Consider the following 20,530-nt stretch of genomic DNA (forward strand, 5'->3'; position numbering starts at 1 on the left):
GTCTGAAGACTTATATAAATGTGATATTTCAGTTAAAGTTTTTATGAATATGCAAAAATTCCTAAAAACCTGTTTTTGCTTTGTCATTATTGGGTATTGCATGTAGATTGAATCCATTTTAGAATAAGATACGAATGCACTGTATACTGATTACTCATTCTCTGCTATCCATTTCTTACAGTGAAGTGGTAGGGGCCCTAGGGGAAGGGCTTAGGGGCCGAAATTAAACCATGCCAACAGGAGCCACATACCACAAAGAAGGTGGGTATCTATATCCACAACAAGACATTTCTCACAGAAAGAACTGTGTATTCAAAAGTTGCCAAAAATGAATTCTACCATCTTATCCATTACCTACACTTAAAGTCAAACATGATCATACGAATCAATCAATAGTCTGGTAGAATCAGGAGTATTATTTTTTATAAGCAAACTCACTAAAAGGGATGAATAAAATGCAATCTGCTTTACGAAGAATCCAAAAAGCCATTATTCTTAACATCCAACAGTATGGCAATTGATGGTTATTGACACTGTCTTAAGTGTTTGGAATTTTATACTGAAGCTGAAAAAAGTAGTAGATGACGTGCATACCTATATAACGTAGGCAGATGACGTGCATACCTTTATAACGTAGGCAGATGACGTGCATACCTTTATAACGTAGGCAGATGACGTGCATACCTATATACCGTAGGCAGATGACGTGCATACCTATATAATGTAGGCAGATGACGTGCATACCTATATAATGTAGGCAGATGACGTGTATACCTATATACCGTAGGCAGATGACGTACATACCTATATAACGTAGGTAGATGACGTACATACCTATATAACGTAGGCAGATGACGTACATACCTATATAACGTAGGTAGATGACGTGTATACCTATATACCATAGGCAGATGACGTGCATACCTATATAATGTAGGCAGATGACGTGCATACCTATATAATGTAGGCAGATGACGTGCATACCTATATAACGTAGGTAGATGATGTGTATACCTATATAATGTAGGCAGATGACGTACATACCTATATAACGTAGGTAGATGACGTACATACCTATATAACGTAGGTAGATGACGTGCATACCTATATAACGTAGGCAGATGACGTGCATACCTATATACCGTAGGCAGATGACGTGCATACCTATATAATGTAGGTAGATGACGTGCATACCTATATAACGTAGGTAGATGACGTGCATACCTATATAACGTAGGTAGATGATGTGTATACCTATATACCATAGGCAGATGACGTGCATACCTATATAAATGTAGGCAGATGACGTGCATACCTATATAATGTAGGCAGATGACGTGCATACCTATATAACGTAGGTAGATGACGTGCATACCTATATAACGTAGGTAGATGACGTGCATACCTATATAACGTAGGTAGATGATGTGTATACCTATATACCATAGGCAGATGACGTGCATACCTATATAATGTAGGCAGATGACGTAATGACGCCACAAAAAAATACAGCGTTACACAGAACAAAAGCAGAAAAATACTAAGTGCACACTTCCAACAACTAAACAAGTTCATGTCGAGCAGTCATTTGAAAGAGTAAGAACATTTCAGTGAGACAACTCGAAGGTGAAATCCATTAACTCCAAGATAATGGAATTCATTGCCCTTGACAATCAACCGTTCTCTGTCGTGGGTGATGTTGGCTTTTGTCAACCAAGAAGGCACTATTTTTTAGATGTTGCCTTACCGGAGTTACGCAGTATTGTTGAAACATCCATGAGCTACTTGCTATGGGCGTCACTGCTATTAGCTTCACGACTGACATTTGGACCAACGATGTCAGCCTCATGAGCATGCTGTCTGACAGCACAGTGGGTCAACAAGGAATTTGTACTGAGGAAAGCCGTATTGCTCAAGAATGTGCAGGTTCTCATACCACTGCTTCCATTTCAATGGCACTTGAGAACATGTTTGAAACTTGGAAACGTGAACACACTCCTAGGGCCATTTTCTCTGAGCCTCTATACTGTGTCTCCACCATGGTCGATGCTAGGTACAAGGACCGCTGCTTCGATACAGATACAGACTAGAAACAGGGTTTACGTGAAATGTTAGACACAGCTGGACAAGATGGAAACGGACACAGTGACAGTGAAGCTCCGAGGAAGAGAGGCCATGGACAGACAGAGCTTAAACTTCACTGCTTGACATGTATGATGAAATCCTGGTTGAGAATGAAACAACTGAACAGGCAGTTAACCCACTGTTCCTAGGCCATCATTGAAAATTTGAATTTGTTCTTAACTGACTTGCCTAGTTAGATAAAAGGCTAAAAAATAATAATAATAAACATTAAAAAATATATACAAAAAATATTGATGGGTACACTTCCTGCTTAAACGGGGAACACTCGCAATGGCCGCCACCCATTATGCCATCATTCATTTGAATGAGGATTCCTGTTCTATTCATTATATTTCTATGGCAGTACATGCAGTCAGAACACTTTTTAATTTATTTTTTAAATGTGTTCATTTAAAAAAATATAGATAACCAATGCGATTCAAAACGGTTATGACCGAGACCAAGGCCGAGACCAATGGCTGGCCATTTTACAGTCATCCAAAATTCCATGACTGTCACAGCACTACCTTTTAATTCACAAATGTATATTTTAGTCAATAACATCAACACTAATCTACGAAATAATCCAATAAATCATGAAAATAGAGGTGTGTCAAAATATGACGAATCTATGTATGCTGAGCTGCGAATGATATCAATTTGGCCTTAAGTAGTCATAAAAAAGGGATTCCTTGAAATTCACTTTACATCTTCAGCAGAGATCATTGACCCTTCCACAGCACGATCATGTATAATTGGGTCGAACTGCACTTCACACCCGCTTGAGAAAATGTTGCTCCTGGTGGGTTTCTTTTTCATTTACTACCAAGAAGCAGTAAACTTTCCACAATGTAGTCTATTCCATATGCTTCTTCTGAAAGAACGTTCTAGAATTTCTGATTCTCTGTAAAAATGAAAATGCCGAGATGCTAAACAATACTTAATAAAAGGAATGCAGCAAAATCGAAGCGCATATGCCGACGCACTCAAAGCAAACAATATTGAAGAGATGAAAATAGTCAAAACATGATTGGACCGTTATCGAGTACGTGAGAGGTCGGGGAGATTTCCATATGCATGAAGAGAATCTGACACATCTGGGCATTTTAAACAGCCAATGAAATTCACCAGACATTCTAATCCAGCAGACATTACATTTCTGCAAACATTCTAAAATCAGCAGAACCCAATTAGGCAATTACATATTATTTGTATGAAATAATTGTTACATGACTGTATAGCCCACTGCCTCTGGTTTCATTCGGTAAACAAGTTAGAAAACAAACAGTCATGTCCGGTGTTGCCTAGCCTACAGGCTATACAGACACCTAATAAGTATGTATCTATCTTGCCTACCATTTCTCAGTGCAAGCTACTCCACATTTAGACACAATTATATCCATAACCAGGCATTCACGCTGACATTAATCTATGTAATTACACCTTAACACCGTGTGAGATATGGGGGCAATGACAAGGGGACCGAGAACTTCCCCAAAATAACCCACAGGGTAAGGTGTTTTGAACTGATGCAGGGGGGTATTTTGAACACTTTCGATGCCCGAACAAAAACAATAAACACGAGGCGTCGGCTTGTTTGTCATGAAATGGTTTTCAGAGGGTCTACTCTACAGTCCATCTAAATCGACTCAAGCGCTACATGTAACACCTGAGTTTCTCCCTGGTGACCTATTTGACTTGCTCAAACATACACAACGTCCTATAGCCTACTTGAGGACATCGGGGCCGACATAACGTTACAGTAGGCAGGCTGCGCCTCGCTCGCTAGACGTCTGTGAGTAGCCTGCCATCTGAAGTAACTGCTATCTACGGGGCTGTGGGCGACCCGAACACAAACCGCAGCCAAAATAATGGTGCCACAAACACTTTTCCCATGCTATTTATGAAAATAACATCGAAATAATGAGCTATTATACCACTACTTAGTCTGAAACCCCAAGGAAATCGTATGCTAGCAAGCTACAGCTATCGATTTTGCATGGCAGAAGGGGTTTCGTTCTCCGAAGCGAAAATAGGTTCTGCACTCCTTTTTGGACGGGCTCCGAACGCAACTTCAACACTCGGCACTCGAAAATCGTTACGGAAGAAATATTTGAGAGATATTAACTTACACACTCCGACGACTCCGTCATACTATGCCTGGAGAAGCGTCGAAATAGTGCTGGACTGGTGTGATGGCTGAACTGATCTCTGTTACTGACTGGGAGAGAGCTGGGGAGTGGAGAGAGAGAGGACGGTGGCTGCCTGCGCGATGTGCTTTGCTCTTCCTGGTTCGGCTTCACGGATTTGCAGAAAACTTCATTTTAACCAATTGCTATACAGACAAGCCTCGCTGACATCCCAGTCTTCCAATAGCGAAAAGGCCTGGCGGTTAATTTCAAGACTAAAACCCCAAATATTTGTCGAATATGCGTTCCCCTGCGAAGTGGCTCGGATTAACTTGATTCAACTCGGTTAATTGCACCGGCTATGGAGCGATGTTGTCCGCCCTCAACGCCAGCCTCACCCTGTCATTTTGTCGTGACCAGACCACATTGAGTAAACCACTAGCTATATTTCCACACGTCTTCTGGTGTGTACAGCTATCACAACATTGTAATGTACACCCAAGAGAATGTAAAACATGCAGGGAAACACCAGTTCATTCTCATTGCCTGTGGTGGAATAAAATGAGAATGCTTTTCAAATAATAACCCTCCATTTCATTGGCCTAATTGATTTCTTAGCGTGCCCAAACAGTTAATTGGATATGGAAATAATTATAATTTCAATCAATATATTACAAAGCCTCTCACTAGTATAGGGTCCAAATGATTGAACCTTTGGACCAGGCATAAGCTGCTTCATGTGCATTAGGCTACCGCTATTACCGGTTTTATTAATCGCTTTATTACAGTATATATTGCTGTATTATAGGTACATGCAAACACCACTCAGTCATATTGCAGAGGAAATTAATCGAGCGCATTAATAATATGCGGGCCTCCACACTCCGTGTAATAACGGGCAAATTAATATGATAAATTATAGTGATCAGGTCCTAGTTTTGTGTAGGTGTCAGGTGATTACAATGTAATAATGCATAGGCACCCATTCTCAATAGTCTGGAGTTGCTTCCTCTCATTGTCTCCTTTCCTTCAGCAGCACAGATATGAAGGAACTGGACAGCTGAAAGCAAATCCCCAGTGGGTATCCACCATATTGCTTTTCCTTGGTATGGGTTTTCAGATATAAGCAGATGAATGAGAGGAAACTCCTTTAGACTATCGAGATTAAGGAGAGGAGACAAGTAGAGGAAGCTGTTGAACACTATTAAGATGAACCCTATACGATTTTAAATTCCCCACAACACCATGTGCATTAAGGTGAAACGTGTGATTTCAAGGCCCGAGACATCTGGCCACGCGACCACCAATCGTCGCTCTTTCAGACGTAGGCTGTTTCCAGAGTATCCATATTGAAGCCACGGTAATCTTTGTTAAAAAATGTAGTTGAATGTCTGTCAATTGCATCATTTCGGTCAGAAAATCGGTTGAGGAAAAGGATTTGGGCTGCAGACTGAACAGAATGTAAATGATCAGATGACTTGAAGGCTTCAACTAAGACAACTGACTGATTGTTTCTGTATGCCATTTCTATAGATAGAGCCATCTCGATATGTGCAAGATCTGTCCTATATACAAGTTAAACATGTCACTTTAAATCACACAGCAGCCATACATGGATAATAATAACCAGTTAATAAACATTTTACACAGCCGCTCATATGACTGCCAATTTGACATATTTCATTGATATGTCAATAACTGAGGGCACAATCAGTAGTCACTTCAGCTAAGCTCACTACTGTTTTTCAGTTTCACACTGCACCGTCACAACAGTCCCAAGCCAGTAGCCTATCAGGAGTCCACTGCATTATAGGCTGATGACACCTCTGACACAACCAAATTAAGCATGATGCAAACAAGAACAAATATCCTATTGTCACATACACAGATAGATGCAGTGAAATGTGTTGTTTTGCAGGGTCAGGCATAGTAGTACTGCACCCCTGGAGCAAATTATGGTTATTTGATTTTTCACCTTAACCACTAGGCTACCGGCTGCTTCCCTACAAAACTACAGCTAGTGACTGAATAACTTTTATATACTATAGCCAACTACAGTACCCTCTACCCCAGAGATTAATGTCTAATCGGCAATAAACCAGGACGTCAAAGAGTAACTTTATCCGTTCACCCAAAGCCTTATAATCTTGCAAAATGGAGACAAAAATCACTTTACTAATATTAAAACAAAAACATAGAACCAAAAATCCTTGCATTGACTAGATTTAAACTACACTGTTTTAAGGTGATATATTAATCACAAACTCTATCCGTGGGCTGTTCACAAACAACATAAAGCCATGGAATTGTTTTTCAGCTATGGTAATATGTAGCAGGAAGGAGAGAAAGAGCAGAGTGACTAATACAAAGTGGTAATTTCCCAAACCATTTATCTGATGACACTTCCATGCTGTACCATCTTCCCCACCTAATGGCAAGGGTTCATTTCTGTGCTGTTGTTTCCAGGGGACTTTTATCACAGTCAGTGACACCCTTTAGTTTAGAATGACAAATACTTCCCATTCTCCTGTCCTCCATACAGGTCTGACTGGACTTGTTGTAATGATGTTGCACCCCAAACTTCATCTACACCTGTGAGAGATGGGCTATGCTGTGTGAGGGGAACATCTGTAGAAGGGCGGTTTTGTGTAAAAGTCAACCTGAGCATGTGTAGCTCATGGGGATGTGAAACTTATTCCTCAGCCCAACTGTTCCTCCTCAGCACCTGCGCTAGCTTTTTGCGTGGCGCAGACTGGTAACATGCTTCAGGAGGGCGGCCACGTGTGCTAGCAAGGCAGGGGTCCTGGGTCCGAGCCTCGTTGTGAGCCGAATCAGGAGGAAGCGGTACTGACTAAGCAAGAAGTGTGACGTCTTTTACACATGCACATTCAAGTTAGTAATTTCCATAATTATCCTTAAGGTCTACAGTATATGTTGGAGTTCAGGCTTTAATTATCCTTAAGGTCTACAGTATATGTTGGAGTTCAGGCTTTAATTATCCTTAAGGTCTACAGTATATGTTGGAGTTCAGGCTTTAATTATCCTTATGGTCTACAGTATATGTTGGAGTTCAGGCTTTAATTATCCTTAAGGTCTACAGTATATGTTGGAGTTCAGGCTTTAATTATCCTTATGGTCTACAGTATATGTTGGAGTTCAGGCTTTAATTATCCTTATGGTCTACAGTATATGTTGGAGTTCAGGCTTTAATTATCCTTATGGTCTACAGTATATGTTGGAGTTCAGGCTTTAATTATCCTTATGGTCTACAGTATATGTTGGAGTTCAGGCTTTAATTATCCTTATGGTCTACAGTATATGTTGGAGTTCAGGCTTTAATTATCCTTATGGTCTACAGTATATGTTGGAGTTCAGGCTTTAATTATCCTTATGGTCTACAGTATATGTTGGAGTTCAGGCTTTAATTATCCTTAAGGTCTACAGTATATGTTGGAGTTCAGGCTTTAATTATCCTTATGGTCTACAGTATATGTTGGAGTTCAGGCTTTAATTATCCTTATGGTCTACAGTATATGTTGGAGTTCAGGCTTTAATTATCCTTAAGGTCTACAGTATATGTTGGAGTTCAGGCTTTAATTATCCTTATGGTCTACAGTATATGTTGGAGTTCAGGCTTTAATTATCCTTATGGTCTACAGTATATGTTGGAGTTCAGGCTTTAATTATCCTTATGGTCTACAGTATATGTTGGAGTTCAGGCTTTAATTATCCTTAAGGTCTACAGTATATGTTGGAGTTCAGGCTTTAATTATCCTTATGGTCTACAGTATATGTTGGAGTTCAGGCTTTAATTATCCTTATGGTCTACAGTATATGTTGGAGTTCAGGCTTTAATTATCCTTATGGTCTACAGTATATGTTGGAGTTCAGGCTTTAATTATCCTTATGGTCTACAGTATATGTTGGAGTTCAGGCTTTAATTATCCTTATGGTCTACAGTATATGTTGGAGTTCAGGCTTTAATTATCCTTATGGTCTACAGTATATGTTGGAGTTCAGGCTTTAATTATCCTTATGGTCTACAGTATATGTTGGAGTTCAGGCTTTATTTGAAAAGGAGGAATTTGACTAAATTTTAACCATTACAGAGTAGGTGTCCAAGGCTATTAGAATGGGCTCAAATAGCTTGTTTTTCCACTCACAGCTGTCCCCAAGTGTTAGTTATGAACATGAGATGTTAATGAAGCAATACAAACCAAATTGAAGTGTCTTGACTTTGTTTGTGCATTCTACAGTCTTATTTTTTTTTTCACCTTTATTTAACCAAGTAGGCAAGTTGAGAACAAGTTCTCATTTACAATTGCGACCTGGCCAAGATAAAGCAAAGCAGTTCGACACATACAACGACACAGAGTTACACATGGAGTAAAACAAACATACAGTCAATAATACAGTATAAACAAGTCTATATACGATGTGAGCAAATGAGGTGAGAAGGGAGGTAAAGGCTAAAAGGCCATGGTGGCAAAGTAAATACAATATAGCAAGTAAAACACTGGAATGGTAGTTTTGCAATGGAAGAATGTGCAAAGTAGAAATAAAAATAATGGGGTGCAAAGGAGCAAAATAAATTAATTAATTAAATACAGTTGGGAAAGAGGTAGTTGTTTGGGCTAAATTATAGGTGGGCTATGTACAGGTGCAGTAATATGTGAGCTGCTCTGACAGTTGGTGCTTAAAGCTAGTGAGGGAGATAAGTTTCAGAGATTTTTGTAGTTCGTTCCAGTCATTGGCAGCAGAGAACTGGAAGGAGAGGCGGCCAAAGAAAGAATTGGTTTTGGGGGTGACTAGAGAGATATACCTGCTGGAGCGTGTGCTACAGGTGGGAGATGCTATGGTGACCAGCGAGCTGAGATAAGGGGGGACTTTACCTAGCAGGGTCTTGTAGATGACATGGAGCCAGTGGGTTTGGCGACGAGTATGAAGCGAGGGCCAGCCAACGAGAGCGTACAGGTCGCAATGGTGGGTAGTATATGGGGCTTTGGTGACAAAACGGATTGCACTGTGATAGACTGCATCCAATTTGCTGAGTAGGGTATTGGAGGCTATTTTGTAAATGACATCGCCAAAGTCGAGGATTGGTAGGATGGTCAGTTTTACAAGGGTATGTTTGGCAGCATGAGTGAAGGATGCTTTGTTGCGAAATAGGAAGCCAATTCTAGATTTAACTTTGGATTGGAGATGTTTGATATGGGTCTGGAAGGAGAGTTTACAGTCTAACCAGACACATAAGTATTTGTAGTTGTCCACGTAATCTAAGTCAGAGCCGTCCAGAGTAGTGATGTTGGACAGGCGGGTAGGTGCAGGTAGCGATCGGTTGAAGAGCATGCATTTAGTTTTACTTGTATTTAAGAGCAATTGGAGGCCACAGAAGGAGAGTTGTATGGCATTGAAGCTTGCCTGGAGGGTTGTTAACACAGTGTCCAAAGAAGGGCCAGAAGTATACAGAATGGTGTCGTCTGCGTAGAGGTGGATCAGAGACTCACCAGCAGCAAGAGCGACATCATTGATGTATACAGAGAAGAGAGTCGGTCCAAGAATTGAACCCTGTGGCACCCCCATAGAGACTGCCAGAGGTCCGGACAGCAGACCCTCCGATTTGACACACTGAACTCTATCAGAGAAGTAGTTGGTGAACCAGGCGAGGCAATCATTTGAGAAACCAAGGCTGTCGAGTCTGCCGATGAGGATGTGGTGATTGACAGAGTCGAAAGCCTTGGCCAGATCAATGAATACGGCTGCACAGTAATGTTTCTTATCGATGGCGGTTAAGATATCATTTAGGACCTTGAGCGTGGCTGAGGTGCACCCATGACCAGCTCTGAAACCAGATTGCATAGCAGAGAAGGTATGGTGAGATTCGAAATGGTCGGTAATCTGTTTGTTGACTTGGCTTTCGAAGACCTTAGACCTTATAAAGATAGCAGGTGACTGGGACAGGCAATGTTACAAAACATTTGTATGATTTTTGGGGGTAAAACATGCACCTTACATCAGATCTTGAAATGTTCTCTGTGAAGCTAACTTTCGTCAAGGTTATATATGGTCTATAATTGGTTACTCCCTTTTCATTGTTAGTATCCTTTTTTCAGCATGTTGATATCCGTAACATCCGTAACAGCTGTGGATGTGATGGCTATTACACACATATCATACACACACAGTGCATTCGGAAAGTATTCAGACCTTGACTTTTTCCACATTCTGTTATATTACAACCCTATTCTAAAATTGATGGAGAAAAACAAGCAATTTAATCAATCTACACACAATACCCCATAATGACATAGCAAAACAGGTTTGTCATTTTTTGCTAATTTATTAAAAATAAAAAACGTAATTATTCAGACCCTTTACTCAGTACTTTGTTGAAACACCTTTGGCAGCGATTACAGTTTCTCCCACTCTTCTTTGCAGATCCTCTCAAACTCTGTCAGGTTGGATGGGGAGCGTCGCTGCACAGCTATTTCCAGGTTGGATGGGGAGCGTCGCTGCACAACTATTTCCAGGTTGGATGGGGAGCGTCGCTGCACAGCTATTTCCAGGTTGGATGGGGAGCGTCGCTGCACAGCTATTTCCAGGTTGGATAGGGAGCGTCGCTGCACAACTATTTCCAGGTTGGATGGGGAGCGTCGCTGCAAAACTATTTCCAGGTTGGATGAGGAGCGTCGCTGCACAACTATTTCCAGGTTGGATGAGGAGCGTCGCTGCACAACTATTTCCAGGTTGGATGGGGAGCGTCGCTGCACAGCCATTTCCAGGTTGGATGGGGAGTGTCGCTGCACAGCTATTTCCAGGTTGGATGGGGAGCGTCGCTGCACAGCTATTTCCAGGTTGGATGGGGAGCGTCGCTGCACAGCTATTTCCAGGTTGGATGGGGAGCGTCGCTGCACAACTATTTCCAGGTTGGATGGGGAGCGTCGCTGCACAGCTATTTCCAGGTTGGATGGGGAGCGTCGCTGCACAACTATTTCCAGGTTGGATGGGGAGCGTCGCTGCACAACTATTTCCAGGTTGGATGGGGAGCGTCGCTGCACAGCTATTTCCAGGTTGAATGGGGAGCGTCGCTGCACAACTATTTCCAGGTTGGATGGGGAGCGTCGCTGCACAACTATTTCCAGGTTGGATGGGGAGCGTCGCTGCACAACTATTTCCAGGTTGGATGGGGAGCGTCGCCGCACAGCTATTTTCAGGTCTCTCCAGATATGTTAGATCGGGTTCGAGTCCGGGCTCTGGCTGGGCCACTGAAGGACATCCAGAGACTTGTCCCGAAGCCACTTCTGCGTTGTCTTGGCTATGTGCTTTGTGTCATTGTCCTGTTGGAAGGTGAACCTTCACCCCGTTCTGAGGTCCTGAGCGCTCTGGAGAAGGTTTTCATCAAGGATCTCTGTACTTAGCTTCGTTCATCTTTCCATTGATCCCGATTAGTAAATCAGTCCCTGCCGCTGAAAAACATCCCCACGGCATGATGCTACCACCACCACGCTTCACTGTAGGGATGGTGCCAGGTTTCCTCCAGACGTGACGCTTGGCATTCCAGCCAAATAGTTCAACCTGAAAATAGCTGTGCAGAGACGCTCCTCATCTAACCTGACAGAGCTTGAGAGGATCAGAAGAGAAGAATTGGAGAAACTCCCCAAATACAAGTGTGCTAAGCTTGTAGCATCATACCCAAGAAGAATTGAGGCTGTAATCGCTTGCAAAAGTGCTTCAACAAAGAACTGAGTAAAGGGTCTGAATACTTATGTAAATGTAATATGTTTTTTTTATGTACACTCTACCGTTCAAAAGTTGTTCACTTAGAAATGTACTTATTTTCCATGAAAAGCATGCATGTAATTAGTTGCAAAATAATAGGAAATATAGTAAAAATGTTGACGTTATAAATAATGATTTGTAATTTAAATAATAGTGTCCTTCAAACTTTGCTTACATCAAAGAATCCTCCATTTGCAGCAATTTCAACCTTGCAGACCTTTAGCATTCTAGTTGTCAATTTTTTGAGGTAATCTGAAGAGATTTCACCACATGCTTCCTGAAGCACCTCCCACAAGTTGGATTGGCTTGATGGGCACTTCTTATGTACCATACGGTCAAGCTGCTCCCACAACAGCTCAATAGGGTTGAGATCCGGTGACTGTGCTGGCCATTCCATTATAGACAGAATACCAGCGGACTGCTTCTTACCTAAATAGTTCTTGCATAGTTTAGAGCTGTACTTAGGGTCATTGTCCTGTTGTTGGAGGAAATTGGCTCAAAATAAGTGCCGTTCACAGGGTATGGCATGGAGTTGCAAAATTGAGTGATAGATCTTGAAGAAGGAAGGCTCTTTTACCCTGTACAAATCTTCCACTTTACCACCACCAAAGCCCCCCCCCCAGACCATCACATTGCCTCCACCATGCTTGACAGATGGCGTCAAGCACTCCTCCAGCATCTTTTCATTTTTCTGCGTCTCACAAATGTTCTTCTTTGTGATCCAAACACTTCGAACTTAGATTTGTCTGACCAGAGCACTTTTTTTCCAATCTGTGTTATTTTGCCCATCTAAATATTTTATTTTTATTGGCCAGTCTGCGATATGGCTTTTTCTTTGCAACTCTGCCTAGAAGGCCAACATCCCGGAGTCGCCTCTTCACTGTCGACGTTGAGATTGGTGTTTTGCGGGTACGATTTAATGAAGCTGCTAGTTGAGGACTTGTGAAGCATCTGTTTCTCAAAGTAGACACTAATGTACCTGTCCTCTTGCTCAGTTGTGCACCGGGGCCTCCCACTCTTTCTATTCTGGATAGAGGCAGTTTGCGCTGTTCTGTGAAGGGAGTAGTGCACAGCGTTGTACGAGATCTTCAGTTTCTTGGCAATTTATCGCATGGAATAGCCTTAATTTCTCAGAACAAGAATCGACTGACGAGTTTCAGAAAGTTTCTTGTTTCTGGCCATTTTGTGCCTGTAATCGAACCCACAAATGTTGATGCTCCAGATACTCAACTAGTCTAAAGAAAGACAGTTGTATTGCTTCTTTAATCAGAACAACAGTTTTCAGCCGTGCTAACAATTGCAAAAGGGTTTTTGTAATGATCAATTAGCCTTATAAAATTATAAATTTAGCTAATCTAACACAACGTGCAATTGGAACACAGGAGTGATTGTTGCTGATAATGGGCCTCTGTACATCTATGCCGTTTCCAGCTACGCTAGTCATTTACAACATTAACAATGTCTACACTATATTTCTGATCAATTTAATGTTATTTTAATGGACACTTTTTTAAATTTCAAACACAAGGACATTTCTAAGTGACCACTAACTTTTGAACGGTAGTGTATACATTTGCAAAAATGTCTACAAACTTGTTTTTTCTTTGTCATTATGAGGTATTGTGTTTAAATTGAAGAGGGGAAGAAAACAATTGAATCAATTTTAGAATAAAGCTGTAATATAACAAAATGTGGAAAAAGTATAGGGGTCTGAATACTTTCCGAATGCACTGTATACCTCATCTTCAGAAGCTTGTGCAGTCACCACTTATATTGTGTGCTTATATTCTTCAGACTCTTACTGAAGCAATTGCCGATATCTCTAACATTGTGTTCTGGCAATACTGTTTTTTTGTTTTTTATCTGTGAAGAGTCCTGGGGCCTCATTTATCAAAGGTGCATGCGCACCCAAAAGTGTGCATACCTCAAGGTACAGCTCAGACCACACGTACACAATTTATGGTAGTTGATCAGTTGTATTGCAAGCAAATATTGTTCTTACAGGGAATTTGAAGTGTTTGATGCACAGGAATTATAACTATGGTAGGCTAACAAAAACGTCAAAGCTTGGTAAAGCATGATAAAACAGATGCATTTGCGGTTGGTTAGGAGATCGCATAGCAGCATGTAGCCTAATGTGTTTATTTTGCAGCACTCTCATTTTCTGACATGACTGGGTTATTCCAGCTGCACAACAAATATTAGGCTACTATTTATCCATTGCTCATTCAATAGCCAAGTATGCGCGAACGTAAATAAACCGGTAGCCTTTTGACAGTATAGGCTAGTATTGCTGTGTGGTAGGAGCACGAAATCATAGCCTAATTAATCTCAGAGCCTATTTTTATTTTATTTGACCTTTATTTAACTAGGCAAGTCAGTTAAGAACTCATTCTTATTTTCAATGATGGCCTAGGAACAGTGGGTTACCTGCCTTGTTCAGGGGCAGAACGACAGAAGATCAAATCCAGCTCAGGGATTTGATCTTGCAACCTTACAGTTGCTAGTCCAACACTCTAACCACTAGGCTACCTGCCGCCCAAAGGCAGGAGATAGAAACACAATCATGTCCTGAAACAAAATATTGAACAACAATTTTGTCTTTTTCATAGAAGTGTGGGCTGAAGCATTTACTTTTAAATAGTTGAAAAGACAATCTTGCAGAATGCGCGGCCAGTGTTTAGCACTCGCTATAGGCGGCATGCATTTTAAGTTGGAAAAAGTCACTGCAAAATACCACTACAGAACTGTGCGCTTTAGAAACCATCATGGCCCAGTTCCAACATCTCAAAATCATACAGCAAATGAGAGCGTTGTTGTTAGCATGCAAGGTGAATAGAGGGCGTTTTCCAGGCTGGGTTGTAAACCAATGATTTAAATATACACTAGATCACTGACAGGGGGCGCTTTATTATGAATAGCTACATTTGTTTTTGCCACGTTTATTCTATTACAGAAACCTTAAATGCATACTTTTAAATTATGTGAGCTAAACATACAAAGAAAAAATATAAACGTATAAAACATTTTCCTTAAAGTGTACTTTAAAAAAAAGTTCTAATGTTACCTTCCCCCACCACAACAACAAAAATACATGTCATTTTGTTCTTGAAACATTTATTTGAAATACTGTAGAATTCAATTAATTCCTATGGAGGACCGCTCCTTCTGGGGAGTGCCAGTAAGGCCTATCGGTGGCTTCAAAGCCTCTCACTGGCCAAAACACAGCAACAGCCATCCAGGGTTTATCTCATTGGTTGTTATGCTTGTTCACGAGCGTAGAAATATAGTATGGCTCTGATCTATTAATGAACACATGCGCATGTGACAGTTTGATAAATCCCAATAATTTATTGCGCACGCAAATCCTAGAATCTCCACATATGCAAGAATTTTGTGAGAAATGTACACTGTTGATAAATTAGGCCCCTGGAGTCTTTTTCAAATGAATGCACCCCAAAATATAATGACTTTATCCAGTGTCTATTAAAGCAGATTGGCAGTACAGGCACATGTAAGGCCTATATGATCTCATTTGTATATTTTGATATACACTATATATACACACAAAAGTATGCGGACAACCCTTCAAATGAGTGGATTCAGCCATTTCAGCCACACCCATTGCTGACAGGTGTAATCTCCAAAGACAAACATAGGCAGTAGAATGGTCTTACTGAAGAGCTCAGTGACTTTCAACGTTGCACCGTCATGGGATGCCACCTTTCTAACAAGTCAGTTCGTCAAATTTTTGCCCTGCTAGAGCTGCCCCGGTCAACTGTAAGTGCTGTTGTTGTGAAGTGGAAATGTCTAGGAGCAACAACCTCTCAGCCACGAAGTGGTAGGCCACACAAGCTCACAGAACGGGACCGTCGAGTGCTGAAACGCGTAGCGCGTAAAAATGGTCTGTTCTCGGATGCAACACTCACTACCAAGTTTCAAACGGGCTCTGGAAGCAACGTCAGCACAATAACTGTTCGTCAGGATCCTCATGAAATGGGTTTCCACGGCCGAGCAGCCGCACACAAGCCTAAGTTCACCATGCGCAATGCCAAGCGTCGGCTGGAGTGGTATAAAGCTTGCCACCATTGGACTGGGGCAGTGGAAATGCATTGTCTGGAGTGATGAATCACGCTTCACCATCTGGCAGTCCGACAGATGAATGTGGGTTTGGCGGATGTCAGGAGAACACTACCTACCCGAATGCATAGTGCCAACTAAAGTTTGGTGGAGGAGGAATAATGGTCTGGGGCTGTTTTTCATGGATCGGGCAAGGCCCCTTAGTTCCAGTGAAGGGAAATCTTAACGCTACAACATACAATGACATTGTAGACGATTCTGTGCTTCCAACTTTATGGCAACAGTTTGGGGAAGGCGCTTTCCTGTTTCATAATGACAATGCCCTCGTGCACAAAGCGAGGTCCATACAGAAATGGTTTGTCGAGATCAGTGTGGAGGAACTTGACTGGCCTGCACAGAGCACTGACCTCAACCCCATCGAACACCTTTGGGATGAATTGGAACACCGACTGCGAGCCAGGCCTAATCACACAACATCAGTGCCCTCCCTCACTAATGCTCTTGTGGCTGAATGGAAGTAATTCCCCTGCAGCAATGTTCCAACATCTAGTGGAAAGCCTTCCCAGAAGAGTGGAGGCTGTTATAGCTGCAAAGGAGGGACCAACTCCATATTAATGCCCATGATTTTGAAATGGGATGTTCGGTGTCATATGCACACACACCATGATACTGACTCTGAGAGAAACATGCGACAAAGATACATAATAACAATATAAGTTAAAGAAGCACAAAGCTTAATACATGTGTTATAAGGGATCGTAAGAAGGATATAGTTTTAAACTAAACTAAATGTTATGCTCGTTGTTGAGTCATGCATCCAGGTGGCTTAGCAAGCTAATAATAATTTGATGTGTGAAATAGGACAAATAAGCACATATGTGCATGTTTTGTATTCACAAGCATGTGATGAATTTGAAATATGTTTTTGTGCATATCCCACTCTCCCTAGGCAGAGTGGGGTCACGGCCAGGTTCTATCAATGACGACCCTGGAGCAATTAGGGTTTAGTGCCTTGCTCAGGCGCACGTCGACATTTTTCACCTTGTCGGATCGGGGATTCGAACTAGCGACATTTCGTTTACTGGCCCAACGCTCTAACTGCTAGTCTACCTGCCACCATATAAAATAATATATTAGGCTGTAACATTGCCTAATTGTTGTATTTATTGAAGGCTAAACATCAATTTATTGGTAACTACACCAGATTTCAAAACTAATTGCACGCTTTTGAATCACAACATCGACTCTATTGCTCCTAATGCTCACTTCTTGGCTAGCACGAGTAGCAGTGACACAGTAGCATAGTAGTCTCCAACCAGGGGTACTAGGACTCCTGGGGGTACTTGGCCTATCCACAGGGGGTACTTGAGTAGACTCATGAGACCATAGACTTACTGGTAAAATGCACACGAGTGGTTACTTCAGGGGTACTCCGAACAGAGCAAAGTTCAGATGGTGGTACAGTAACCGAAAAAGGTTGGGAACCACTGCAGTAGCATACACGGGCTGGAGTGGATGACCACTATACATCGCGCACGCTTTTAGGCTAGCAGCACAGCCAAGTACCACTCCCCGAAACAATTTCCTATTTTCATGGCTACTTGACTCATTAATACACACACACACGACTCGAAACATACACAGCAAACGCAATCGCCATCACTGGAAGAACAGCGAAATAGTATGGGCTAGTTTAGTGGCATTATCTAGCTAGCTAGCTACCTAGCTACTCCACGAACGAACCCATGAGAAAAGAGGCAGCAACGCAAGCTACTCACCCGTATGGGTCTCCGTATGGATCTCCGTGGCACTCCTGTCCTAATTGGCACGCTAACAATCTGCAATCTTGGTATAATACTCTCCAGGACACCTTGTTGTTTAACAGAGGTGGATAGCTAACAACTACGAACTATCTAGCTAGCTAGTTGTCCGATACTGGGGCTGCTAGATTCTGTTCTTTACTTGAAGTGCTTGTCTCAGCGAACGTCAATGTCGCAGAATTAGATGTGGCTTCCTCTAGCCTTTCCACACTCTTTTCGAGGACCCCCCAAAAACAATCGACGAAAGAAGTAAACAACTCCAAGCATCATCCTATTCGCCGAAAGGTACTCCCTAGTGTTAGCTACATCAACTCAAACACGGACCTATTTCCACACACGAGTTGATACCGTTGATTGGGGCGGGCTAAAGTGTAGAGATACACGTCGCTTTATCCGTTATGGCACTGTACAACCTAACTGCACTGTGTGGCAGTTTTCAGTTGCGCACCAGTGACAAATAAGGCTGCTCGCCAGAAACCCAAGTGCTGTAGCTAAGCTACTCTGTTGCACCGGTTGTGAACAGTGTACCAATTCTCAGCAGACCCGGGCTTCAAAGCAGGTAAAACATCTCAGAACTGTTTTCTTCGCATGTAAAAACATATATATATATTTTTTTTGGCAGTGTAGCGTATTTTACATAACAGCATCACCCAGGAGGGGTGTGTGTCCGATCACAGTTGAGGACAACATGGATATACTTTTAAAAGGGGCATCCAGCGCTTGGTCGGCAATCTTTCAATAGCAATATAGGGGGTATTGGGCCTTTACGGGTCCTTCCTCCAGGATGCAACTTTTTATATAGCATAGTCTAAACTTGAGTTCATGAACATGCATCCATTTTAGACAAGGCTACCACAAAATTAACAGGTGGAAACACTCAAACAAAGGCTATCCTCCTGCAAATGTTTCTATTATTTAGCATATTTGAGGAATCACAGGCCTAAATAACCACGGATCTGGGCATCTTTGTATATGAGATCTGGAGACTACCACTGCAGACGACATAGTAAATGGCCCAACAGCATTTCAATTAGTTCATTCATGCACGGCTACCTATTCAATTCTCTTCACAATCCTTTTGGGGCAAATAGAGGCTGGACTTCGCTCTAATATTGCCTTTGATATTGGGTGCGTTCGTAAATTCAATCTGGAGTGCCCGAGTGAGCTCTGGACGTTCGTAAATTCAGAGCGTTTCTCACAATGGCAGTCAAACACCCAAGCTAACTGGCTAAAGTTAACTAGCTTGCTAGCTATTTCCAGATATTAACGAGAGAACTCCTCACTCTGACCATTTTACTCGCCCTAGCAGAGGTGTTTATCAGTGTTCATGTTATCCAGAGCGTTGGTGACTGTAACTGTGCTGCCGGCAACAATTTAATTAAGCTTTTTTGCCGATTTTTACAACACCCGCCATATTCAACGGGTGTTGTCAGCAACTGTTGTTGCAGAATGTAAGAATGTGAAATGCATTGGTTGCCATGGTTTTCAACCACCCCTAACCAACCCGAATCACCTAAATCAAGATTGGGTATTGAAAAATCATTAGTGACCCTTAACTCAGCAAAGTGGCACAAACCTCCCTGAATACAAGAAATTGCTTTCATTCCCTAACAGTAAGGAGTGTGAGACTGTAGCCTAAATGTGTTACTCTCCAGCAGCATTTGATTTAATAAGTGGAGTTATGATGCATTCTATATTATAGAATGAAATCAATATCAATGTGCTAGCTTAGCAGTATTAGCTTCCTCCCTCCGAATACAACTCGGGGTAAACGGTAAACCCAGTGCCCTCTCCCTCACTAAAACAGGTGACTGCCCTATGGAAAAGGATCCAATTCAGCAGCTACATTGGCAACATTTCCAGCTGGCTGTGGAGTAGAGCTTTTCACGGGTCCTGGTGGGATCTAATTACCCGGGACCTGACCCGGACCCCATTGGGTTTGAGTCCAAAACTCAAACTTTCCCTCAGGTCTGGGTCGGGTCCTGTTTTATTGTCATCGGGTCTATGTAAGCTAAGCTGATAGACCTGAGTGGACTCGAATGGACCTGACCACGGCTCTGCATAGCCTATAGCATATTTATTTTCTAATAAGGTGAATTTACCGACTTATAGAAGGCCTAGCACACATATAAAGACCTATTTGTTTATCAGAAGAGCAACTTGGCTGATAAACATAATTTTTTTGTCACTCGGGTCTAATCGGTTTTGATCTAGACACGGACCAATTAGGGTACGTACGGGTTGGGTCTAGGTCTGGTTGTCCTCCGGTCCATTCGGGTTTGGGTCCCCATTTCATAAAAAATATTGGGTCCGTTCATATCCGGGTCTGATTGTCCTTGGGTCTGTTCGGACCAACCTTTGGACCCGAGAAGACCTTGTCTCCGTTACACAGTGACATGCCCCTGGTCACTGTATATTCCGCTGTGTTTTTCATGCTGGTTTATTTTCCATTTTTTCGTGTTTTCGGTATCCTCTTTACCCGGAGCAACAACAATGTCACAATGCATATGATGTAGGCCAATCTGGAAACTGTAGAATGTCTACATTATCCACAATTCCATCTGCCCTCATGTCATTATGTGATGTAATTTAAATGCA

General features: G+C 42.0%; 1 protein-coding gene across 3 annotated transcripts in view; it reads right to left on the reverse strand.

The window, feature by feature from the left end:
- The window catches only part of LOC115139212 (bromo adjacent homology domain-containing 1 protein-like), a 40,817-nt gene extending 22,458 nt beyond the window's left edge, over nucleotides 1-18,359 (reverse strand). For 2 of the 3 annotated variants that reach the window (XM_065026252.1, XM_029676360.2), the window contains exon 1: nucleotides 17,891-18,359. The gene's annotated coding sequence lies outside the window, so the exon portion shown is untranslated. Of the gene's footprint in view, nucleotides 1-4,256; nucleotides 4,623-17,890 lie in introns of those variants that run through there. The other variant, XM_029676359.2, reaches the window with a different exon arrangement.
- Between the last annotated feature and the right edge of the window lie 2,171 nt (nucleotides 18,360-20,530).

The sequence above is a fragment of the Oncorhynchus nerka genome, linkage group LG13 (assembly GCF_034236695.1).
Source record: "Oncorhynchus nerka isolate Pitt River linkage group LG13, Oner_Uvic_2.0, whole genome shotgun sequence".
Taxonomy (NCBI): Eukaryota; Metazoa; Chordata; class Actinopteri; order Salmoniformes; family Salmonidae; genus Oncorhynchus; species Oncorhynchus nerka.